The sequence below is a fragment of the Pristiophorus japonicus genome, chromosome 3 (assembly GCF_044704955.1).
Source record: "Pristiophorus japonicus isolate sPriJap1 chromosome 3, sPriJap1.hap1, whole genome shotgun sequence".
In the NCBI taxonomy this organism is placed as follows: domain Eukaryota; kingdom Metazoa; phylum Chordata; class Chondrichthyes; family Pristiophoridae; genus Pristiophorus; species Pristiophorus japonicus.
In genome coordinates this window covers 32,085,886-32,093,164 of record NC_091979.1, presented here as the reverse complement: position 1 = coordinate 32,093,164, position 7,279 = coordinate 32,085,886, and the positions used below count along the sequence as shown (strand labels likewise).

The 7,279-nt window shown below is 45.1% G+C and overlaps 1 long non-coding RNA gene across 1 annotated transcript; it reads right to left on the bottom strand.

Annotated features, from left to right (window-relative positions):
• Positions 1-2,098: 2,098 nt before the first annotated feature.
• On the bottom strand, positions 2,099-6,766 carry LOC139256954 (uncharacterized). The gene is made up of 2 exons (XR_011592215.1): positions 6,577-6,766; positions 2,099-2,936 (listed from the first exon to the last, which is right to left on the bottom strand). It is a non-coding gene; the product is annotated as an uncharacterized lncRNA (long non-coding RNA).
• Between the last annotated feature and the right edge of the window lie 513 nt (positions 6,767-7,279).

Below are 7,279 nucleotides of genomic sequence, written 5' to 3'. Positions count from 1 at the left end.
CAGGGTAAATGGAGAATCCGAGGGGCACAACAGGGAAATGGTGAGAGTGTCAGGTCAAATTAAATTAGGTATCCGGAGCGAAGTAAGAGCAATTTAAAAAATAATTTTTATTGCCACTTTAAATTTGAGACTTGTGGCTGGCATCTTCAGCAGAGGAACTATTTGTATCAGTTGGATTGAATTCAAATCAGCACTATACCTTCTTTATATTCATTCTCAGTGCTGTTACTAAGTTCCATCGACAAATCGAGTTTCCTATTAGTGGACTCTGTGGGGAATTGGCGCATTTACACTGCTGATCCTTGGTAGGGCAACTTTTCTGTACGTGCAGGTTTACGCACACAATGTTGCATCTGTCAGCTGCCATGTGCATGTTAAAGATTTGCATTCAGAGAGAGCCTTTCACGACCTCAGGACGTCCCTAAAGCTGCACACGTGTGCCTGTATAAGCAGGTTTATATGTGAAATGTCGTAAGGGGGCAACATAGAAACATAGAAAATAGGTGCAGGAGTAGGCCATTCGGCCCTTCGAGCCTGCACCATCATTCAATACGATCATGGCTGATCATTCTCCTCAGTACCCCTTTCCCGCTTTCTTTCCATACCCCTTGATCCCTTTAGCCATAAGGACCATATCTAATTCACTCTTGAATATATCCAATGAGCTGGCATCAACGACTCTCTGCGGTAGGGAATTCCACAGGTTAACAACTCTCTGAGTGAAGAAATTCCTCTGCATCTCAGTCCTAAATGTCCTACCCCTTATCCTAAGACTGTGTCCCCTGGTTCTGGAACATCGAGAACATTCTTCCCGCATCTAACCTGTCTCATCCCCTCAGAATCTTATATGTTTCAATAAGATCCCCTCTCATCCTTCTAAACTCCAATGTATAAAGGCCCAGTTGATTCAACCTCTCCTCATATGTCAGTGTTGCCATCCCAGGAATCAGTCTAGTGAACCTTCGCTGCACTCCCTCAATAGCAAGAATGTCCTTCCTCAGATTAGGAGACCAAAACGGAACACAATATTCCAGGTGAGGCCTCACCAAGGCCCTGTACAATTGCAATAAGACCTCCCTGCTCCTATACTCAAATCCCCTATCTACGAAGGCCAAAATGCCATTTGCCTTCTTCACCGCCTGCTGTACCTGCATGCCAACTTTCAATGACTGATGAACCATGACACCCAGGTCTCGTTGCACTTCCCCTTTTCCTAATCTGCCACCATTCTGATAATATTCTGCCTTCGTGTTTTTGCCACCAAAGTGGATAACCTCACATTTATCCACATTATACTGCATCTGCCATGCATTTGCCCACTCACCTAACCTGTCCAAATCACTCTGCAGCCTCTTAGCATCCTCCTCACAGCTCACACCACCACCAGTTTAGTGTCATCTGCAAACTTGGAGATATTACACTCAATTCCGTCATCCAAATTATTAACAGATGACTTAGGATCTATAGTGCTCAAAGCTCCCAACCACTGGAAATAATCATAGAAATTTCGGCCCATTATGTGCACGCCAGCTGACCAAGAGCTATCCAATATAAGAACATAGGAATAGCTGGATAATAAAAGACTAAGGTCCATCTAGTTCGCCTTCTACCATCCTGGTAGTCAACGATATGATACAACGCAGTTTTGACTATTCATAGCAATCAATCTTTGTCAATTCGTCCACAACAGACACAGACATGGCACAAGAAAAACCCCAGTGGTTGAGACCTTTGAGCACCATCGTTCCAAAGTCACCTTTCCCTCCCACGTATGCTACACACATTTCATGTTTAAAATTACTCATACTGTATCCTAATATATTTATATGTAAATGCACAATACTGCAACTGCTGGAAATCGGAAATAAAAACAGAAAATGCTGGAATATACTCAGCAGGTCAGACAGCATCGGTGGAGAGAGAAACAGAGTTAACGTTTCAGGTTGATGACATTCGTCAGAACTGGAAAAGGTTGGAAATGTAACAGGTTTCAAGCTAGTACAGAAGCAAAGGGAGAGGGGAGGTGTTTTGGATGAATAATAATAGACCCATGTTCGGGATCTGAATGAATGTTAAATAAGAGACAAGACAAATGAAGGAAAGAATAAAACACCATTTACTGAAAGAAAAGAAACATTAATAATACAGTTTACAAAGAAAAAAGAAGTCTGATAAGATGCATCAACGCTCACGGCCTTCAGCCCGTCGGGAACTCCACAGCGACGGCTGGTCTGGAGCATTGGGGGTCCCAGCATCACTCGCGAATCACGGTCCAAGGTGAAGTTCTAAGAGCTACGGGACAGTGCTGTACCTTTATACTATCAAATAAACATACTATTGAACAAAACATGGGTGCATGTGGCTTATGGCCAACTCCTAATCTGTAAGGCCCCAGGTGCTTGTCCACAAAGCATGAGATCCCGAGCCGCGGACCGTCTCATAGCAAGCTGGTGTGTGTCCCAAGTCGCTTTCTCTCTCTCTCTCTATATAGCAACAACAATCCACGAAGCATGGAGCAGAGACAGACTGTGAGTGACTAAATATCATAATTAACCCTATGTGATTAACCCTATACAATGCAATCCACCCTTGATATTTAGACATTCTAAGTAATATAATCAAGTTGAAGGCGTAATGCATCAGTTACACATTGAGTATGAGCAAGCAACGCCTGCAATCTACACCTAAGAATACATACAAGCAGTAATAATGCGACGAGTAATACAATGATCAGTGTTAGCTTTTAGAAATTGAGCTAAACGAGTTAGGTCTGCAGTGGGAGGAAGGTTAATCTTGCGTACGATCAGTGTTAGCTAACCGTCACCCTATACGGCCATCCCATGCTGTGTTTGAGGATGGAATTAGCACAGTCACAGATAACGAGACACAGAGACTGGCCAGCACGAGTTGGTAAGTCGCCATTTTGGGCACAATTCCTGTGGGAGGAATCATAGGTATGTTAATTCAGCCCCGTTTATTCAATTTACCCTTGTCAACACAGAGAGGAATATCTTGACCAGTCAGGAGCACCCAATAAGTGTTCCTTTTGCTTTCGCTAAGATTTCCCCTGCTTGTAAGGGTTTCTGGGGGTACTGCACCCACACTTTTCCGCCTTCACAAACTGTGTCCTGAGTCTGATTTTCTTTTTCAATAGTAGGGACACTAACTTTGACTAACATGTGGCTTATGGGAGTTCCCCCCCCCCCCGCAATGGTCGGTGATTCAGATTGCGCACTGCTTGTGGTAAGACCTTTAACCACTCTTGCAATGTGTTAGTGGGAGTTAATATTTTAATCTGTTGCTTAAGTAGTCCATTCATGCGTTCTATTACCCCTGCAGTTTGCGGATAGTAAGGTATGTGGAACATCCAATAGATCCCGTTATCTACTGCCCACTGTTGCACTGTTTGACCTGTGAAGTGCGACCATTATCGGACTGTACTTCTGCTGGCTCACTGTAGTATGTGATTAAATTCTCCAGTGCTTTAATCGTACTTTGTTGATTCGCTTTAGTCACTGGATAAGCTATCAAAAGTCCAGAATAGGTATCAACAGCAGTGAGCAAATATTGGAACCTTTATTGTAATGGTAAAGATCCTACATAATCAACTTGCCATATTTGTGCTGGTTGAGTCCCTCTGTTAATATGGGCACTGGTTTGTTGTTGTAGGGGAAAATGCTCCACCTTTTGACAAATTTCACAGGTGTTTATGATCTGTTTAACACCGTCCGTAGTCAAAAGCAACCCCCTATTTCGTGCCCATTTGGGACACCCTAAATGCCCAAATATCCAGATTTGTGGTGGGCCCACTTGCCTATGCCATATTCTTCCTCTTCCGCCCCTTTGACAACCGTAGCTGGGCTATATTATCAACGGTGTTATTATATTTAGAGGTCTTTGAAGTGTTTTTCATGTGAGCGTCCAGATGATGCACAGTTATTTTCATCTTCTGGGCTTTGGACCATATTTGTTCCCAAAGGTGCTTTCCCCACCAGTCTTTCCCAGTTACTTGCCAGTTATGTTCATGCCAGTTTCGCATCCAGCTCGCCATGTCATTGGCTACCGCCCATGAGCCAGTATATATGTGTACTTGTTGCTGTTCCTCTTCTAACGCAAGGACTACAGCTGCTAGTTCTGCTAGCTGGCTGGAGCCTCCCATGCCCCCATCATGCACAATTGTCTGGGTTTTTGGATTGAAAGCAGCGGCTCGCCGTCACCGAAGCCGTTTCGCCAGACCGCTGAGCCATCTGTGAACCAGGCATGGCTACGTTCTTCAGGTGTTAACTGTTCAAAAGACACGCCCCAGGAGATCGGTGACGCTTGGGTTAAACTGACAGACGACTGCGCAAGTTCACTCTCAGCTGTTTGTGGGTGATTCCTTCTTTTCCTTTACTTGCTCTGTCTGCGATATTCCCTCTCCAGCACACTATGGAGCTTTGCTGCGCTCACCCGACCTTGTGTGTCTCATTGGCCAGGTCGATTACCGTGTACCACTCCGCACCTTCTTCAGACAGCCGCTCTGTTACAGTTACTATATCTGGGACAGCGGTTGCCAGGGGAGGGGCAAATTTGTTCAGTTGTCGGTAGTCCACAGTCATCCTCCAATTTTTGTTGGGTTTCTGCACAGGCCAAACAGGACTATTGTAGGGGGACACCGCATGTGTAATGATACCCTCCCCCAAGAGCCCTTGTATGGTTTCCCCTGTAAGGTTCACACTTTCTGAAGACTTCCCACATACAGGACAACACTACGAAGGTTTAAAAAAAGCCTTCACTCTGTTTGAAAAAGTGGGTGGAGCTAAAACAAACAGACAGCTCCACTATTTTTCTAAACAGGCTTTCAGGCACATGAAAAATTAATTCCGCAGTCAAAAAAAATCACAAAAGCACTTTCATTCACAGACAGATATTCACAAAGTCTTTCTTCATTCAACAAAGCTTATTATGGTTACTCCCCTGCCGGGTAAGTAATTGGAATGTGTGGCCTCAGATCCCCGGGAGCTTAGGTTGATGTGGCTCGAACGAGGAGTGCTCCCGGATTCCGGCCACAACCCTAGTCGAGGGGATCTTCTACATCCTCTAACTGTCCTAACAATAGGCAAGCGTGCCCCACCAGCTGCCCTTGGGCTGGTCCCAATAATGCGAGTAGCGCACCCCTCATCATAGGAGGACCACTCTTCATCAGCCTGCTCCGCATTCTGCCGTAAAGAGCTCCTTATCTGGCCCCCCATATGGTTGGTGATATATTCCTCCCTGTGTTGCCATGTTGCGCAACTGTATCGCACCCTCCGCCATAGTATTCCAATGTTTTACCTCCCCTTCCCAATCAACGGCAGAGGGATATTTTTGCCGGACCCCTATAGTAACCATGTCCCATAGCGAACCTGTGCCCTGGACATTCCGTAGCACTGCTGTGATATGGTGGTCCATAGTCATAGTCCCCATTTTTGTTAACTCTTCGGGGTTAAGTATTACGCCTGATGCTCCCGGGTCCCAAATCCGGGTTAGCCATTCTGACAATGATTCCCCGGGTTTTTGACGAAATCGAGACCCTATTTCTTGTAACTCACTCGTGGTGAAGTCACGCACCCCTCTAGTGGTTACCGGCTGTTCCCCATTTTGCTGTTTCATCTTATTTGTCATAAGAGGTCTAGCTTCCGTGCTCGGAGCGTATGGGGGAGGGTCTTTAGTTTCCTCCCGTTACCCCCCTTCTCCATCTGTCCACTCATATTCTGAGTCAAAGGAGTACCAGATATTTTTGGTGCACCCCCCACAATTTTTCCCGGCTTGTATACATTCCCCACATGATTTTGCATTAGCTTTTAAACACTCACTAGGGTCTGATTGAGCAAGTCCAAACCACATGAAGACGCAAATCAGTGCAGTACAAAAGATATATTTCAGATCCATCTGTAATTTCCGTGGGCTGGCTTTCATTTTATTTTGTACTTTCGCCAGATGGCATAATAAAGTTTCTGATTGTTCATTGACCTTGTCAGCCCGTTCTTGTGCAGTGCGGACCGCTTCAGTCAGGGTCGAGTTTTGACTTTCCAAAACCTTAGCAGCTGTTTTTAACTGTAGGTTTTCTGCCTCACTTTCCTTCAGTTGTTTACACATCGCCCTTAAGGCTATCAACAAAAGCCATCCCATTTGTGGGGGGACTATTTTTCTCCTGTGGGAAGCCTGCTTCCTCCAGGAGAGACAGTACTGCGTGGGGTACGGCTCTATCTTTGTTCTGATCCAATAACAGCGTATCCCCATGTTGTGGGGGCCCAAACCGGGCTCGCACCTTGGCAAGAGAGCCAAAACCCTCATCCCTCATGCTCCACCCTGGTATTCTATACTTCTCTCCCGCAGGAGGAGACTGCTTCTTGTCTTTTCTCTTAAACATTTTACCAGGTCCTGTTCATGACGCCAAAATGTTTTGGATCAATAATAATAGACCCAGGTTCGGGATCTGGATGAATGTTAAATAAGAGACAAGAAAAATGAAGGAAAGAATAAAACACCATTTACTGAAAGAAAAGAAACATTAATAATACAGTTTACAAAGAAAAAAGAAGTATGATAACTTGCATCAACGCTCACGGCCATCAACCCGTCGGGAACTCCACAGCGACGGCTGGTTTGGAGCATTGGGGTCCCGGCACCGCTCGCGAATCACGGTCCAAGGTGAAGTTCTAAGAGCTACGGGACAGTGCTGTACCTTTATACTATCAAATAAACATACTATTGAACAAAACATGGGTGCATGTGGCTTATGGCCAACTCCTAATCTGTAAGGCCCCAGGTGCTTGTCCACAAAGCATGAGATATCGAGATGTGAACCGTCTCATAACAAGCTGGTGTGCTTCCCAAGGTCGCTTTCTCTCTCTCTCTATACAACAACAACAATCCACAAAGCATGCAGTAGAGACACACTGTGAATGACTAGATATCATAATTAACCCTAAGTGATTAACCCTATACAATACAGGAGGAAAGATCAAAAGAAACGGTATGTGATGAGTGGAATGCAGGAAGAGATTAAATGACAAAAGGGATAATGATGCAAGGCAAAATGGGATGGTAATGGAACAAGTTAAGAAACAAAAGATGGGTCTAGAAGAGGTGTAAATATAAACAGCAGAATCATCAACAGCTGGAACTTGTGTTGAGCTGGGAGTGCGATTCCAGTCCTGTGTTTACAGGGAGTGCGATTCCAGTCCTGTGTTTACAGTGAGTGCGATTCCAGTCCTGTGTTTAGAGCGAGTGCGATTCCAGTCCTGTGTTTACAGGG